The 19,851-nt window shown below is 38.7% G+C and overlaps 1 long non-coding RNA gene across 5 annotated transcripts in view; it reads right to left on the reverse strand.

The window, feature by feature from the left end:
* The window catches only part of LOC125637225 (uncharacterized), a 162,661-nt gene that overhangs the window by 78,122 nt on the left and 64,688 nt on the right, over positions 1-19,851 (reverse strand). For all 5 annotated transcript variants that reach the window (XR_007356869.2, XR_007356867.2, XR_007356868.2 and 2 more), the window contains exon 3: positions 17,701-17,805. This is a non-coding gene — a long non-coding RNA (uncharacterized LOC125637225). The remainder of the gene's footprint in view (positions 1-17,700; positions 17,806-19,851) is intronic.

The raw sequence follows: 19,851 nt of genomic DNA on the forward strand, positions 1-19,851 counted from the left end.
GGATTTAAGAGATCTGGAAGGTGGTTATTGTATTGTAACCAATACTTACAGCCTTCATCTTTGTTAAGACAATTCAGTCACTCTTTTTTTAAGCCACAGTATTCATCAAACAAACAAAAACTTCCTATATTTCTACAAAACATCCCCCATAAATCCAAATAATACAAAAATATGGCAATTAAGGGTTTTCTTTTACATTAAAATTATGCATTACATTTGTATTATTAAAAGGGAAGTTAGAACTGTCAATATTCATTTACCAAGTAAAAAAGACAAGCTAACAATGCTAAAATACAAATAATATAATGCTAGTGTGCTATGATTGGCATGTACTGTGTTAAATGTGTGATACACAAATATTGTTTCTTAAAAATATGGTTACTCTAAAAATTTCATTCCCCCCACCCATTCAAGCTACAAATCTTTTTTTGTAAAAACTATTTGGTTCAGAGATGAACTATTGATGAAATATTAACTGATTCTTTGATATTACTCATAATGTGTGGATAGAGGGAGGCATAGCATATTTAAGCTATTAGACATGCAGGAATGTTGTTATGCTTTATTGTGTCTGCCTGTCCCCACCTCTCTCTCTTTCTCTCTCTCTCTCTCTCTCTCTCTGCAGAGCTGGCAATACTGCATCTTACAAATGTCTGGCCTTGTGGTTTACAAGCATAGAAACTGTACTGGTAAAATGCATAATCCTAGCATCTCTGCTTCTTGATATTCATGGATTTATTTACAAGTCCCTGTGTTCTACTTTTTGCCTGTTTCTATGGTTTATATTACTGTCATGCCTATATTCTTGTGGGAATTTCAAATAAGAATCAAGATATAACTGGTAAATATTAGTAATGTAGGCTGCATTTCCATAATTTAGCCATTTTTTAAAAGAAACAATTTTAAGAGGTGTGTAGACTTATGGATAAATGAAGAATATTTTGATTGGCTTTTAAGTCTTCAACTACTTAAGGTTCAGTTTGTGTAAAATGGCTGTAATAAAGTGAATTTATGTATATATATATGCTTGTGTATATGTAAATGCATTTGGAAAGAAGAAGTTCATAAATCCCTGTCAATTTTGCTGATTAAGCTCAGTACTCTCACACTGACAACATTAAGATATTTCACAAAAGAGTTAACAGGCTGAAGAAAGGGTTATTCATTTTAGTTTTTCATGTGGTATCAACTAAAGAAAGGTTTTAAACAGTTCAAAAGAAACCATTTGTATTCAGCTAAATTTAAATGTAAGAAAGCTTTTCAATAGTACATTTTACAAGTACCACATGGATATTTCTGAAGGAACTTCCTTGTTTAATCGTAAGGGAGTGATACATTTTATCAGTGATCTGTTTTCTAAATATTTATAGAATAAAGGCCTGATCCTGCAAATGCTTACATATGAATAACTTTACTCATGTGATTTGTCCCAGTTGATCTCAAGTGAACTATTCATATAAGTAAAGTTTCTCCCATGTGTGTTTGTGGAACGAGACTCTAAAATCAAAAAACAGATATTAATATAGATTCCACATATATTGTTCTTTTTCCAGAGATTCACACTTAAAAATTAATTAACTGCTTTTTAGGGATAGATATTAGTTTAACCAGAATACAGTAATATAAAAAAATAGAAGGTATACTTAGCATGTATCAGTACATACATTATTTTTGTATTCCTTTTGATTCTAAGTTGTATCTATTCACTATATATGAATTCATCATATATAAAATACTCAAGCCACTAGGATGGGCAGTTAAAACACATGCTATGCAGTCTATATTATTAAATGAAATTCACATCCTTTAAAAAAAAAAAGTTAATTCACAGACAGGAGCTAAACCATTCAGTTTAACATGACTGTCAAGTGGTTTTGTGCATTTGTTTGTTTTGTAAAGTACCTTTGCAAGGCACTGTCATCAGTAGTAAAGTAATTTACAGCGGAGAATATTTTTAGAAGATGTTCATTTAAGAGTCCATAAAAAGGTCATGCAGTAAGATATAAACGTATTTGTAGTTCATATTGTTCTGTGTTTCTATTGTACTCTATGCTTCCATCATGGCTGAGAGATGGGAAGCTGGCATGCAAGCAGTGCAGCAGGGCAACAAAAAAAAAAAAAAAAAAGGAAAGGAAAGCTTTTTGAAAACACAAGTAGCAGGCCTTTTTTTCCCCAGGTGCGAATTATAACCATGCCTCTTTTATTTAAAAATAAAGAAATATTTATGGCAGTGAAGGTATATATGAACATTCTTCAATATGCATTCTGTTAAATAATATTAATAATCCTTTTGGCCCAAAAGGGAGATGTTTTCATTCTGGCCTTTCCAGAACCTCAGTCTACCCATTCAAAGAGATGACAGAAAAATGAGCCTGAATATACAGGCATTAAACATTTAAATTTTCTACTCCTTGGTCATTACACTGACTGCCATATTTTACATCTTCCCCTCCCCCACTATACTTTTGCTGATTTTACTTTATTTGCATGGACTCATTATGCATACAGCCTTTGTTCTAGTGATATGGAATACAGTACAGTGACAAAGCAAAACCTACATGCAGAGAGGGATTTGTTCACCTACTGATATTAGCATTTCATTTATCAACATGATTCATTAGTTAAACCCGAGGCATTCTTTCTGCTCGTAAAATAATAATAGATTTACAATTATTTTTAAAAGTGAATGCTATTGTTTAAAGCCCCTCCAAAAATCTTACTATTCCAGTTAGTTTAAACATATATACTAGTGATAAGTAATCAGTAATATTGTATTTATGACAAGTGGGGGTGTCTATTGTTCATCTATCTGTATAGATTTGGATAAAGTGGCCTTATAAAATGTATTTCATATTCTGTATATACAATTCACTGAGGACAGTTAATCTTTAAGTTCAAAGGTTATCTCTTTCCCATGATCTTAAAACAAAGGAATTTGACTCTGTAAGCGTACTGTAAATTTCAGGGTGTTCCATGTTGTGGCGTACCATGTACTTTTTAATTTTATGGAAATTTTGGGGCTGATTCTTCAAAACTTACTCATTGATTTCAGTGGGTCTACTCACAAGAGGAATGATTATTTGCATGAGTAAGATTTCCCAGATCAGGTCCTTGTTTTCTCTATTAACAAAGTATCCAACTGAAAGTGATAATGGGGTCTGAGCCAGCTTCCGTTAAAGACAATGACAAAACTCCAATTGACTTCAATTCGAGCACGATTGGGCCCCTAGCGTAGAAACATACACAACAACATTTTTTTCCTTTGTGTTCAGAGGATGATCAGACTGCACGGGGAATGTCAAGTCAGGTCCCTTGATCCTGAAAGGCGCCTGGCACCCTACACTTCAGTGGAATTATTTAAAGAAGTGATCCTCATCTTGCAGGATCAGCCCCTTTTCTTTGATTTGATACAATCTGTGGAGGCATTAGGTTAATCAACTATAGTCGAATTAAACTCCTTTTTGAACACGAAGACTTTTTAGTGGCACTAATGCTATTCTGCTATGGTAAAACACAAACACAAAAAAGCAAGCTGTTTCTGAAAGTAGAATCTCTTTCATAAAGGGGCCAATCCTTCCCCCACCTCCATGGTTTCAGAGGGTCCCTGGCAGAGGAATTGATTACAATTAATTGATCTGATCTGCCTCACAAAGTGGATCCACAGCCTTTTAAGCTGTAGATTGGCAAAATCCCTCCTTCTCTATGATTACTCCCGTGCAGCTGCCTATTCACAGTTTGGACTGGGTGCTACCATGAGTATTTGGCTCCAAGAGAGTTACATTCATTTAATATTGTCTAATGCAACAATTTATTGTCTGTGCTATTGTGGTTGTTAATTCCTATCTTCAGTTATCTCAAATGTTTCTTGCACTGGTGAAATTTTACCATGTTTCACAACATTTGATTATGCAAATGCATGTGTGAGGTGTACGATGTTGTTATTTAATCCTTATATCCTAGTAGCACCCATGATGTGCTGGGCACTGTTCACATAAACAGGAAGTTACAGTCCCCACCCCAAAGAGTTCACAATGTAAGAATATGCACATTTGGGCTCCAACTGCAACTGATAGCAACAGTTCTGCAACTGATAGCACACAAGAAGAATGCTGCCCCTGCCATTAGCCTCTTTTACTTCAATGAGCTTTGTGCGAGTGCACCAGCCCCATGATGTGCAATCAGTTGTAGGACTGGAATCTTATTCTCTATGCCAATAATTTATACCAGTTAATAATATTTAGAGATTCAATCCTAAAGGCATGTATAATAAATAAATAATAATCATCATCCTACTTTGCTGTAAGTGTGCATGGGTGATAGAAAGATAAATAAAAGATGATGGGCCAGATTCTTGACTAGCGGTAAATCAAATTGAAGTCAATGATGAAGCTAAAATAAATTTACGCCAGCTGAGATCTGACCCAAGAGCAATATCTCTGCCCCAAGGAGCTTACAATCAAAGTCCCAGGCTGTGCGTGGGACTTAAAGAGTTTGAAAAACCTGGCATAAGAAGTCTCTCCCAAACCTTGTGTAGCCCACAAAAACAAGCAGATTTGAAGTCCTTTCAATCAGGAGAGCCCAAAGACTGCTGCTCCCTGCCAGGAGCATACGACACTCCAAAGAGAGGGGAAAAGAGGCATGGCTCCACCTCCTCATGTACTGGCTAGTGGGCCTACCCAGCTATGTGGGGTAGGTGGAATAATCAGCACCTCATAAAGTGGGCATGTTCTGCCTCTGTGCACCCAGAATGCCTCCTTGTGCTAGCCACATGGCCGTGTGCTTTCACACTCAGGGTTGCTGGAACAATTTGTATAGTGGGGGGTTCTGAGAGCCATTAAACCAAACTGTAAACACTGTATATAATGGAAACCACTTCAAGTTGGGAGGTGCAGCAGCACCCTCAGCACACCTAGTTCCAGCACTTATGTCCACACTTCGCAAGACACAGACATGGGTAAGACCAAAGACAGATGTAACAAGATGTTTTGCATGATAAGGAATGTAGGATCAGATTATCAGGATTGAGTTTCAAGGTCAGATTCTGCTCTCAGTTAAATGGTTTTTTAATCTGAAGCAAATCAATGGATCAGTGTACATGCAAGTATATTATAAGAGTGTAACTGAGGACAGAGCCTCGCCTGTAATGATTTAATTATGATAAGTGCTAAATTTCCTGTTGGGCACCTTACAGTTAAATATACATGGGCCAGAACCTCAGCTGGTGAAAACTGGTAAAGCTGTGATTTCAATACCACTATGCAATTTACATCACTTAGGATCTGACCCATATATTTAATTTTAAAGTTATAACATTGCAATTATTCATCATTATGACCTGTCTTCGAAATTTGCAAAGAACCATTCTAGAGTGCCTAATTCAACCTAAAACTCACTCTGCAGGCCTTGTACACCCAGTGGGCTGGGACTCAACTCAGTTAGATGAGTTTTCTAACCAGTGTAATTCCATGGAGTTACACCAATATCAAACTGGTGAAACAGAGTAGGGACTTGGGCACCAGGACTTTGAGGTCAGCTCCTATTCCGTGATGGAAGTACAACTTTTGTAATGCCTACCGAATGCTGCCTGCGGCCTTTCACAGACATCCTGCACTCAGGACCAGTCTGCGACTTTAGGGTAAACAAGCTCTTGGGACTTACACTGGGTGGGTGGGTTTCCACAATGAGTTATTTCCCGGATGAAAGATCAGTCAGTTGAGGAAGTGTTTTAAAAAATCTGTGGCCATGAGTCTTCAGGCTTTTCCTAGCTGATTGTTTTTGTTTTGAAGATGAGCCAGAGAGATGTAGAAATGGGCCAGAAACCCAAAGATTAATCCACCCATACACTCCACCTCAGTCCCAGCAGCATACCTGTGGTCAGGAAGAGTATACTGCAAAAGAATGGCAGTTGTGGGATTTAGGGGTGGGTATCTCAGCTGTAGTAAACTATTTTCTTGGGGAGTCTCTCATGTACAGGAAATGTTAGTTCTGCTTACATTGTCCAGCACAATGAGATCCTTCTATTGCAATACATATAATCAATAAATAATGGTAATAGTGATTCAAGGGAGCATGCAGAGCTGTGTCATCCTCCATTTCAGGGTTTTATAGGTAAGTCGGCTAGAGTAAGTTATGAAGCCTGCTGTGCCCAGTGTGGGGAGGTAGAGCTGAGTAAATAATTTTATAATTAATCATTTGCTTTATTTCACCTCTTTCTGTTCACTTTTCGTTCAATTGTGTGCAAACTGATCGTGACTTTTAAAAAATATATTTGTTATTCATAATTATTTGCTGAATAATTTCTTCACGTAATTCTCTTATCTATAGCTTTATTGGTGATCTTAGTTGAAGTATAACCTGATTTGATTGGGCACATAGGTGACATGGTGTTTCTGTTCTCTGATTGGCTTAACATAACTCTTCAAATCAGGCTCTTGGTGCAAATACTGATGAGCAGGAATTGGAAATTATCTCTCCATGAATATTCTGTAATATTTGCTTAAAAGTTGCTGTTTTAATGACCACTCCTGCCAGTAAACATGTCCACTAGAACATTCACAGAAAGCAAACATAAAAGAGGGGCAAACACAATTAAAGTTAGTAGTTTAAAAATGTGAACAAACATTCTAAGAAAATGATGTGCAGTATTCACCAAGCTCTACTGCAAGGACTAGGTGGGTAGTCCAGAGAACTGAGTGTCCTCTGTGTGACCATGGTCCTCTCCTATGCAACTCTGCAATTTGAAAACAAGGAGCTGAGTTTGTTTATGTGCTGTTGGCTTTCAGGTCAGGTCAACCTTATTATTGAATTGATTGGCCTATAGTGAAGCCAATACCTTTGGCTTGTGCAGCTCTGAGGCTGCAAGTTATTTCATCCTATTTTATTTGGTGACATTTAAGTTTACATTGTCAACATCTAACCTCTATTTATGCATGTGCAAAATTCCATGCAGACACATATGCTTCCACACTTTATTAGTGCAATTACCAGAATGTCTATTTCAATATTTCTAAAATATGCACAACTGTTAGTATTCCTCACAAAATGCATTGAAACAAACCAGTTTTGTAGGTGCAAATTATACTATTTATGTGCAAGCAGGTGCTAGATTTTTTTTTAATTGCAGCGGCTGGTGTTTGCATCTGCAAAATGCTGGTATTTCTATGTATATGCACAAATATAGGCCTGGCTGCAAACTTGGACTTTAAACTACCAACTCATTTTCATTCTTCAGAAGTTCACATTGGAGAGGGTTGAGTTGTCAGTAATAAGGATTGTGCTATGTTAGTGTGGACACCAGGTGGATTCATATACAGCATGCACCAATAAATTACTTCCTAAGTCATTAGTTTTTATTTTTTATAAAGTGCCTTGAACAAGATACATAAGCAAAACTAAAATATAAAATATCACAAACAAAAGATTTATAATAAAAATATTTTAGCACAAACGCAAAGCTAACATTTAGAACAGTAGCTGCAATTATAGGGCCCAATTTTGCAGCCCTCCCTAAGGCAAACCTCTCACTAAAGTCAATGGATATTTTGGCCTACCTAAGCAAACAATAGGGGTCATATTCTGCCCTCTCTTCTACACGCAGAACTCCCATTGAGACTAATGGGAGTCTTGTGCAGCATCCAAGGGCAAAATTTGGCCCAATAAAAGTTGACTTATAAAAACCCTGGGGGTTATTTTTGGAAGTGCAATAAAAGCATGATTAAATTACCTCAAGCTAATAAAACATGGTATGCAATTGTTCAAGGTATAGATTTTGTTTAATACATAATTTCCCTATCATCATCACTTTTATGGTTTTGTGCATTTAATTTTGAGTTTAGAATGTTAAACCAGGAAGGGCTTGAATCTTAAAACTGTGCACACAATTGTGTGCATGATGATCAATTGTGTCCCAGAGGTACTGGCCTGCACTGGGAGCTGAGGAGAGCTGTACAGGCACAAGATGAATTTCAGAAAAGGGAGGAAGAATCTTTCCCAAATTCCCCAGTATGACACTCAACCCTATAATGCCTGCCCACATCTCAGGTAAAATGTCAAACATTTATGAGTGATTCTCCAGCATTGTACCCTTAAGCAAGGAAGGTGCACTTAGTTGATCCACAGGAACTGGTCTAATTTCTTCTAACTAGTTCTGTATTTCTGTTCAGTTCACAACGCTTCCTTGCCAAGACCTCAGGAAGCAGGCAACTATTTATTTTACAAATAAAGTCAATCAGAGCTTATGCAAGCTCACTTGATGAAGAGCTGGAAATAGAACCCCAATCTCATCTACTGGGATACATTGCCTTTCAAACTGGTAATGTCAAATCTGTGTTCTTCACTATCCGATCCGTAACTGCTGCTCTAACTTCTAGACAAACTTTACCCTCAGAACTAGAAATATAACGTGCAACCCTGATATCCAACCTTTCACAAAGATATGTAACACATTGACAAACTGTGTGTCATGTCTCTCTCTAGGAGTTGATCCCCAGAGGAAAACTCACTACCTCTGCTATTAGTTGCTCCTTTAGCTCAAGTAGAAGAGGCTTTGCTGTATTTCTGAAGGTCCTTTGTTCAAACTTGGCTGATCCCACATGTGAGAAAAAAATAGTATTTGATCATATAATTAAATACTGTACCCTAATGCATACAAACGGGCCAAATTAAGTTGTACAGGTAACCTTAATTCTTGCATTTCCAAATTTGAGAGCTTGACTTTTTACATGCTTCTTTTAGTATAATTTGTTGTATCTTTTATTTTCCATAAAATTGGAATTATTTCAGGGTCCTGCCACTAACTTAGGAGGCAGTTCTGGGGTCCTCTCTCTGCTATATAATAGCTAGCTAGCTAGATGTAAAGCAAGTGAGATAGGTGCTCCTCCTAAATTAGTATTAGGGACCTTGAATAATTATAATTGTTTTTAGATTGCAAAACACTGCACATAGAAGTGATTTTGGATTTGTACTCACATTTGTTTTATTGTTTGTCTGCATTTTGGTTAATAGGAGCTCTCTCTTTAAGAGCAGGAATACTAATTGTAGATGGGTGGGACACAATTGTAGAGTATGCTTGAAGAAGCCTGAGAACAGTACATGTGATAGGTTTGCCCGTGTATTCAGAGAAAGGAAGACTCTGCTTATGTAAGCGCCAAAGAGGTCACAACTCAGTTTAATGCTCTTATTTCAAGAAAGCCACACCTATTTTTGAAGGTGTAACATTAGAGATCTGTAGGCCACCAGTCTGAATTCACCCTAGCTTAGTATGGATTACAAGTTGTTCTCAACCTATAGATGCTTGGTAGCTTTATATGATATGAGTTTAGTGGGTCTCAATTCCAGATCCTGTGTCATAAATTCACCACCATACTTTGCACTAACTGGCAGATTCAGAAGATAGGTCAAGAACTGCATGGGCCATGGAGAATTAAATACCCATTTTATCTCCATAGAAATTCCCACAGAGATCAAAGTTGAGGCATGCTGATAATGCAGCGTGTATGGAAATCTCAGCCTCCTGTTAAACAGAGGACTTCAGACGCTGCAGCTTTGAAACCAATACTTTCACCAGCACTAAATCCTCAAAAAAGAGTAAACTGAAATGTGTAGTTGTATGCAAATTATTATCAAACATTAAAAGTTGAAGCTTCACAAAGTTTAATAATATACTCCCTATTGTGTGGCTAGCTAGCTCTGCTGACCAGTGCAGAGATCAGGGCAAGACTATGCCCCTTCTGCCTCCTACATGCTTTCAGGGGTCTTGTACCTTCAGGAGTCTTCAGAGGTTCTAAGGAATAGTCCGTGCACTCAGTTGGCTGCAGGGACCATAACTGTGCCAGGCTGGTGTGTTAGGGCACAAAAGTGGAGAGAAGGCTTCTTGTGCTCTCCCTTTGCACACCTTGGAGCAGTCCGGCATAATCTGGCTCATAAATTGCATATGCCAGTACCATGATTATATACACAAAGTTTCTGTGTATACAAATCGTCAATTAAATTACACATTTATGTGCCAAATAACTGATTTTTCACTTTTAATTATAGTAATGGCAAGTACAGATCAGGCATGCAATTTTGCATACATTTTTGTGTGCATAACTGCACACATTAGAGAGACAAGGTGGGTGAGGTAATATCTTTTATTGGACCAACGTCCATCGGTGAGCGAGACAAGCTTTCGATTCACTCAGAGCTCCTTTTCTGCTCTTGACCTGAAGAAGAGCTCTCTGTAAGCTCAAAACCTTCTCTCTCACCAACAGAAGTTGGTCCAATAAAAGATGTTACCTCAGCCACATTGTGTCTCTAATATCCTGTGACCAACACTGCATAATTGCACACATCATTTTTAAAAATGAGCCTATAAACCAACTGCAATTGAAGATTTTAAATATTTTAGTACTGGTAATTGTAATCGCTTTATTATTATTTTTATTTTATTTTATTAATTCTATTAATACTATTGAAATCAGCAAACAAACTTTTGCATAGTTATATGCCTTATCTGTCTTTGAAACCTCCAAAACCCATGAGGTTTCCCCATCACTCGGTATCTGCCTAGCGGTATATTGTTTTGATAAAACTTTCCTATTTCATTCTTATGATTTTGATTCTGTGTTTGTATTATTGGAATGGTTTTCACCCTCCTCTATATTTCAAAGATGGGCCCAAACCAAAATCCTAGTTCCAGACTCCTCCCAAAGGATGTTCAGATTTGGATCTTAAATTCACAGCTGTAGCATCCCTATGTCATACAAACTTGACTGAAAACTTCAAGTCTGAACTTCAAGAAAATTTGGGTCTACATATGAACTTTGTGATTCAGGCCCATTTCTTCTATAGTTGCTCATTTTAGTAGAGAGGGATAAAACTCAGAAAGGTCAGTCTTGGGAGAGAATTCATTCTAAAGTAAAGAGTGTGTTTTGCACCACTATGGAAATCTGAAAGGAGCCTGACACGGACAGAAACTTGGTAAAATTTTAGACTCATTCATTGTAACTAAGATGTTTTTAAGAATTTCACTAGTATGTATTAAGCTTTCCTTAGCCATCATTCTCGGTGTTTAAACAAATAATCACTTATATTTTCTGTACATATTTCTGTGATGTACCTTAAAAGAAATACATCTTTTGCTTTCTATAGTTTGGAGGCAATTGGACCACTTTGTTTGGACCACTTATTTCTACAGAGAGAGTTATTATTTACCTGCCTTCAGTTCCAGAAAAAAGTATCAAGGAAAAGTGGAAAGTAACTGTTGATTTGGTGGTCTGAAAGCCAGGATGCTAGGTCAGAGAGCAGCAACCTCATAGTAATTGTCCTTTTTCAACCTAGAGATAGGCTGTGTACCAAAAGGTTACCTCTGGGTGGTGACAAGACAGTTTCATTGAGCTTGATCCTCTAGGACTAACAATACAGCTGGGCCTCATAACAAGGTTTTGAAAGGACCGAGGAAGAGATGGGAGCCAGATGCCAGTAGGGTGGTCTCAGTGGGAAGGGTGGGACATAAAAAAAGAGGAGGTATCTTAATGAGAGATAACCGGACAGACATTTGACCAGCAGAGGAGGCTATGAATATGAGAGGGGCACATAATTCAATAACCAAATAAAACCAATCCCAAGGAAAGGAATTTGACTGAAATTAAAACTAAATTTGCCAATCACAAAGAGTTTCATTACCATGAACAGGAGTTTACACAGTTATTCCCATTAATGTTAACAGGAGTAACACATTAAGAATACAGTAAGAGACAGATTGTAAATGTCCCTAGTGTGCAAGTGCAGATGTGCTCCAGGGCTGGAGCACCCAAGGTAAAAAAAAATGGTGGGTGCTTAGCACCCACCAGCAGCCCTTCTATCAGCACCTCCCCTCCCTCCCTCCCAGTGCCTACCACCTGCTGCAGATCAGCTGTTTCAAAGCATTTGGAGGTGCTGGGGGGAGGGCAGAGAAGCGAGGGTGCAGTGCGCTCAGGGGAGGGGGTGGAACTGGGCAGGGAAGAGGCGAGATGGGGCAGGAAGAGGTGGGGCAGGGTGGGACATTAGAGAAGGAGTGGAGTGGGGGTAGGGCCTGGGTGGAGCACCCCCTGGCACATAGAAACTCGGCAGCTGTGGGAAGTACAAAGGGTAGGATCCACTAAGTGACTAAAGCATTATGATACAGAATGCCTTTTAGGTGCCTAGAAAAATCCCAGGAACAACACTGCAATCCACAAACCCTGAGTTAGGCACTTAGGCTCCTACACAATGAATGGAGAATTAGGCACTTTGAGCTACTATCCACAAAAGCTAGCATGTTAGGCAGGGAGCTACCTAAGCTAGCCACTGGAAGATGCCAATGAGAGGGATCTGTGCTAAGCACTGCCCCTCTTCTGTAGATAGGTGCCAAAGTCCAGGGAGGTGCCTGTCTCTGCTTAGTGATCCACAAACTGGGGGCATTCAGCTGCCTAAGTTGATGCAAGGCCTGAAACAAAAGAGCGGGAGTAGGCAGAAAGGGAAGAGGTCTTTACTTATAAACTTTAGCTTAGGTAATAGGGTACTGTGACCCTAATAACATCACAGTACAAGAAGGCAAGGGGTTCACTGGTATCTTGTAGTGAGTTTCAGCTGGTCTGATCAATTCAGTGTACCCCAACTCAGTAATGTCATAACCTGTTTCTAAAAGGTGTCATGTAAGATATCAGTAAAAAGCTAATAACATACTGATCATTAATATTATTGTATGGTGCATGGGCAGAAGACAAATTCAAAATTACAGATATATTGGGAATTATCTTGTTCAAGCATCTGCCAGATAGGACTGAAGTTACCCCACCTAGACAAAGGGATGTGGTTCTGCCTCCTTGATGGTACTTCCAACATACATTAAGAGACAGTGGGAATACTTTTACATGAAAAACCATCAAGCTAACAAGGGGAGGAGATAACCACTCAGCATCACGGCAAGAGTAAGCGATTGCAGGAACAGATACATTCATTTGCATTTTAGCAAACACCAGTATGGAGAGAAATCGGCATAGAAACTCCTTCTCCAGCAAACTCCATGCCTCCTTTCTCACAGCTTGAAGGAACTTTACTGTGGGGGTGAGGGGGTAAAGCACCAGAAGAATCCATTTCAAAGGTTAATTGGACTATAAAATCAAGTGTCAAAGAACCCCAAATTAAGATGGCAATAGAACCAAGCACTTCAGACTTTGTGGAAGATCCTGAACAGAGGGTTCGTCAGCCATTTGCTGGAAGATAGATTGGTAAAGAAACTACCTTAAACAAAGGCTTGTTGTGTTAAGTCTTAGCCATTAGGAAGTGTTTTTTTCACTTTTATTTGCTTATAACCATTTCTAACACTATCTTTTATACTTGAACTCACTTAATATCCTAAATCCTTTTGTAAATAAATTTGTTTTACTTTTAATGTAAACCAACCCAGTGATGTGTTTGAATTAAAGTGACCTAGTTAATGCCAAAGTGATAACCTGAGCATTTTGTCTCTTTAGAGGAGAAAAACTTAATTATTCCTCTGAATGGTCCGGGAGAGGGCTGGACATTGTCAAGCAATTCAGGACTGGCATAGGCGCTGACTCTGTGGGTGCTCTGGGGCTGAAGCATATACGGAAAAAAAATAGTGGGTGCTCAGCACCCACTGGCAGCTCCTCGATCAGTTCCTACTCCCTGCCCACACTTCCCAACTGCTGGTGATCAGCTGTTCAATGGTGGGCAGGAGCCACTAGGGGGGAAGGGGAGGGGTGAGAGCCAGGCACGCTCAGGGGAAGGAATGGAACAGGGTGGGAACAGGAGGGCAGGGATGGGGTTTGAAGGAAGAGGTAGAGTGGGAGTCAAGCACCCCCTGGCAATTCAGAAAAATGGCATGTCTGGGGTGCTAATTGCCAGGTATAACCAATGCTGGCATTAACTAGAGCATTGCTGGGATGTAACAAGCAGACTGCTGGAATCAGAGTTGCTGGTTCAGAGATGCTTGTCACACAGACACTCAGGGCATGCTTGTCTGTGGGCTGTCAGCATCCAACCTGTGAGCCACAGCAGCAGAGCATTGAAGGCACTCAGGGTTACAGGGCAGGTGGTGACACAGGTCCTCACTGGTCTGGGATGCAATCCAGAATGACAGGTACTCACCCAGGATGTAGGAAATCCCCAGTTCAAGTATCCCCTCCTCATGAGGGGGAGAGGGGATTTGAACAGGGATATGACGCCTCTCAGGTAAGTGCCCTAACCACTACACTAAAGATTATAAGGGAGCTCCTCCTCCTCTCCCCTCCCCTCCCCCAGATATTTTGTGTGAGGGGCTCAATCCAATAGGTGGACTCTGAGCTCACCTACCATATCAGGCCCCCAGACACTACTTAGGTGGCTGAACACTTATCTTCCCCAGTTCATGAAAAGGATGCAGTACACGTTCTCAGAGGCAGAAACATAGGTTCCTTGGGAGCTTTTCCTGTAAAAACTTAAGTGCCAAGTGAGGTTAGTTGTTCACAGGATTAGGTGGCAGCCAAGCCAGAGTTTTGTGGTGCCTAAAAATGGGACTCAGGCACATGAGTACCTTAGAGGATCACATCCAAAAGCCTTTGTCCCACTTACATAGCTAGTGCTTTCAAATTTCTTCAAAAGTCTGTACAAACACTGAATCAAATCCAGCTTGCCTTACTCATGCAAGTAGCCCCTCTGCTGTAACCGAGAGCAAAATTTGACACAAGTAGACTACTTATAGGAATACGGCAAACAGGATTTTGTTGATTAGTTTGTTAATCCTCATAATACCCCTGGGAGTTAGGTCATTTAATTTTGAAAAAAGTTAAATTTTCTTAAATATGGGCAACATTTTGGGTGAAATTTAGGACCATTTTCAATCAAAGCTGCACTGACAATTTAAAAAACAAGCAAAATTTACACGTCTCTTTATTTTAGATGTGAAAACACCTCATTCACAAAATTTCATGAAAAAATGACATTTTTCAGACACAAAACTGCCTAAAATTAAATTATGAAAAAAAAATCCAAACAGCTTTCACACAGATTTGCATGATCCTAGTATAAAACATGGTGGTGGTCTGAGTGGAATTCCTTGTGGACAGATGTCCACATCATAATACAAATCACCACTGGCAGTGTCAGCAGAAAAGACCAAGGACTGAATGGGTATGGAGACAACACTCCTTCAAAACCATCCTGAGGAGCAGTGGTGGAGCAATGTAGGGAAGTTTCCATTGCTGTACATGTTCTGGACTTTAATAAAGGACTTCAGTCTTCAAGACATGATTTAGAGCCTCCAAGAAACTAAACTTTACAGGAGACTTTCCTTTCGAAGCTAAGCAACAGCCTCCATTGTTTTAGGCTGCACCGTAAATCATCAGCACCTGAGTTATGCATAATGAACAAAAGACTAAGATGCATAATAGCATCAAAATCAATTTGAGATCTCATTAAAAACTGTAAAGAATAATACTAGTGCTACGATTAAAAGTATTAAAGAGAGTAAGCATCTTTTCGTATTCTAAATTAATAAAATATTGTTTAAGTGAAGTGCTCTGATAGTAATAGATGGGCAGGGCATTGGTGTCACAGAATAATATAATATTAAAGAAGTGCTTCAAAACAATCTAAACATTTAAGTGGATTCTAAAATTACAACCCACTAAACACTAGAGAGTATATTTCCCTTTTCAATATATGCCTAATTCCCAACAACATTAATAAGCATTCCATACTTGGATTGGGCCAAAATCTGTCTCAGTTAAAAGCACCCAACTCCCACAAAAGGACACTTTGTGCATATGTGTACAGCATTTGTCTTTAAGAGAGGATAATACACCTATAAATCTTACTGGTGAGTTCTAACGCACAGGACATTTATTAACTTTAGATATCCATGTATATGCAAGTTAATTTAAAGTGCCTGATAAAGTTGTGGGAAACTCTCTCATTCAAACCAATTTTTAAAATTCATCTAACTGTTCCTAGTTTCATGCCTATTGCATTTTTTGTACTGTGTGCTTTGTATTACTAAGGACCCAGTTTTGATAGCCCTATGTTTATAGAACAAGTCAAACCTGCTGAAGTAAATAGGATTTCTGAAAATTAAGGATTTGCAGTATTGTCTGTAATATGTTTTAGAATGTTTTAAATGTATTATTGTATAGCAATTTGAGCACTTTGGTGGGGTGTTTTATAAATAATAAAATTATTATTTATTTATTACTGTGAAGGGTTTTTTATAAGATGACAAAAGCATAATGGCATAATATCAGTAAAATCATATTGACTATCTCACCAAAATGATTAGCAGAGACTGAGTACTTCATTTTGCACGGCTGACAACTTAACAACCATTCATTATCCTTTACTATTGTCAACACAACCAAGTTTTTAAATACCCAAAGGGGAGAAACAATTAGTGAAAGTTATTATATAATAATTAATATATTTTACAGACCAGACTGCTATCTATAGTGAAGAGGGAGTAGATAATTTAAATTATGTAACCTTAAGGAAGCAGAGTCAGACAGAACAAGGTATACCTCAGACTTCAATGTATTTTCTGCTCCTGTACAGATAACAACTTAAAGAAAAAACATTGTTTTAAATGACAGGTTTCAGAGGAACAGCCGTGTTAGTCTGTATTCGCAAAAAGAAAAGGAGTACTTGTGGCACCTTAGAGACTAACCAATTTATTTGAGCATGAGCTTTCGTGAGCTACAGCTCACTTCATCAGATGTATACCGTGGAAACTGCAGCAGACTTTATATACACACAGAGAATATGAAACAATACCTCCTCCCACCCCACTGTCCGGTGGAGGGTGAGAAAACCTGGATTTGTGCTGGAAATGGCCCACCTGTTGATCACTTTAGATAAGCTATTACCAGCAGGACAGTGGGGTGGGAGGAGGTATTGTTTCATATTCTCTGTGTGTATATAAAGTCTGCTGCAGTTTCCACGGTATACATCTGATGAAGTGAGCTGTAGCTCACGAAAGCTCATGCTCAAATAAATTGGTTAGTCTCTAAGGTGCCACAAGTACTCCTTTTCTTATTGTTTTAAATAAATCACACTAGTTTTGATGCATATTGTATGCCAAATCCTGTTTGCTTTACCCACTGGGCCTCATTCTGTTCTCATTTTATACCAAGCTAACTCCATAGGCCTGATTTACACCAGGATAAGGGGGATCAGAATCATGGTCACTGACTCCAAGAGGGCACTCAGGCCCTTGCAGGATCGGAACATCTATGATTAACTGTCCACTTTTTCATTTAAAACTGACTGTGGGTTTGTTTGTTTTTTTAAATGGGATGTGTGATGTTGGAAAGGTTTTCTCTACAAATGAACTGAAAACTAGCATGCGATTGTATTTCATGTTCTATAATAGGTTGATTGGTAAATAACTCGTTAGCGGTTTTCACTGCAACTTCAAGACGCTAGCTTGTTGTGACAGAACTTTTAACTTTAATTGTCAGTAAATTCTGTATATCACCTGACGACATGCAGAAGGTTTTAATATTTCTTCTGATCCCACTGACTAAATACCTTTTAGAAAGGGGTTTGTGTTTCCCATGTGTCACAGAGTGATGACATCCCCAGGTTTACCCAGTTTCCTGGCTCTTTTGGCTTCAGGTGTATGGAACTTCTGTCAGGCCTCACACATTGTCAACACACAGTCAACTGGACACATATCACTTTGGATTTCTTGCCGTTCAGTAATATTACCTTAGATGGGCAGAGAGGAGACCTCATTCTAGTCTAATTCCAGAATAATTCCAAACAGTCAGTTCAGTCATTCTTCTCTACATCAGTCACAAGCCGTCTTCTATTCTGAAACACAGAATTATTAAACTGTATTAGAAAAAGTTGCTTGTTGCAAAGCACGTTCATTTTTCTGAGTAAAAAATAACATTAAAGGACAGAATCCTCTCTCTTTCACTTTATGTGCAATACACTAATGCATATGTGTGTGCTTATCTACTGAGAGAAAATATATCTTTCAGTTTATAGATAGCAGGGCACAAAAATAATGACATTATTTTATGTTTCAGGTAATTTTCTCTTTAACATAGTTGTTATAACAAATGTATATATATATAGTAGCAAGAGAGCACATGAAGTAGCATTATCAAATGGTCCGAGTGTGGGAATGGGCACCAGGAAACCGTGGATCTTAATCCCAGCTGTGACACTGACTTGCTCCAAGACTTCAGGCAAATCATTCTACCTCTCTTGGGCTCATTACCTCTGTAAAATGGGGAAAACAAGGATGATATACTCCCTGCCACATTCCCTCTTGTGGAGCATATTAAGATAATAAAAAAGGTTATAGTTACACTGAGGTAAGTGCTAGATATTATATTAATAAAGGTTAACACAATAGACTTCTTTAAAAATACATTTACTGTGCACAAAAATCAAATGAGAATATGAAATGCAGTGAAGTGAATAATTAGTAAATAAAAGAATGAACCTGTTAATATAACAGGTTTTTCCTGTCATCAATCCATCTCAAAACTCCCATTGACAGCCATGGGAGTTCCATATGTGGAACAATGGCATGAAAGATGGCATTAAGCTCCAAGTCTTTCCTACAGCCCCCCATCTAAATAACTTTGCTGGGTGCTGGGGAATTCTGGAGGGGCAAGCAAAATCTGTTTGTCTTAGATTTCTATATGGTGTCTGTTACCATATCATCAAATGAAGTCCCAGAATAGTTGGTATCTAAGCAACTTGAGGTGCTTACATACCTTCAAAAATCTGATATGCCAATGATATACCTGAGATACATTAATGATATCATCATCCTCTGGCCACAAAACCTAAACTCCCTCAGAGACTTCCACCACAACTTTAACCACCACCATCCATCCATCAAACTCTCTTTAGAATACTCCTGCATCAGCTTCCTGGACACCATGATCAACTTCAGCAATGGAACCCTACAGACAGCTATACACAAGAAACCAACAGATCACCACACTTACCTCCACAGATCCAGTAACCACTTCAGATACACCAAGAAATCTGTTATCTACAGCCACACACTCAGATTGCACAGAATATGCTCCAAGGAGAAAGTCCGGGATATATGCCATAACACACTTAAAATCACCTCCACCAACCAAGGACACTCCACCAGAGAAGTAGATCACATAATGGAACAAGCCTCCCAGATGTCCCAAGAGAATCTGCTTCAATATGAAAAAAAAAAAAAAGAAAGAAAGAAACACACCACTCCGGCCCTATACATCTTATTGTCACCTACCATCCCACACTGGAATCCATATGGGGTTATCATTAAACAGTTACAACCCATACTCAATGGAGACCACATCATGAAAGAAATCTTTCCTGAACCCTCTCCTCTGGTCTTCAATGGACCCCCCAGCCTCACCAAGCTGATCATCAGAAGCAATCTCCCCACAGACCAGAACACACAAACTCAAAGCAACAGTAGATCCTACCATAACAACAAAAGCAAAACCTGCAGACATATCTCCACTACTACCACACCCCCCTTAACCCACTTTCAAGATCCATGGGTCCTACACATACCTATCACAATACATAGTGTACCTCATCCAATGCATCAAATAATCCATCAACAACTATGTGGATAAAACTGACAATCACTACGCTCTCTACAAACTCACACAGAATAATTATAAAAGACAAAAACACCCTTTCACCCATGGGCAAACACATTTTAAAAACTGATCATCCATATCTGACCTCTCATTCCTTGTCTTAAAAGAAGACACCTTCAAAAGTAATCCTGGGAATTTTAATTGATAATTCTGCTAGACACCAAAAATCATGAGTTCAACAGAGACACAGAGGTTTTATGGCTCATTACAACAAATTGTAACCGTC

The sequence above is a fragment of the Caretta caretta genome, chromosome 5, assembly GCF_965140235.1.
Source record: "Caretta caretta isolate rCarCar2 chromosome 5, rCarCar1.hap1, whole genome shotgun sequence".
NCBI lineage: Eukaryota > Metazoa > Chordata > Testudines > Cheloniidae > Caretta > Caretta caretta.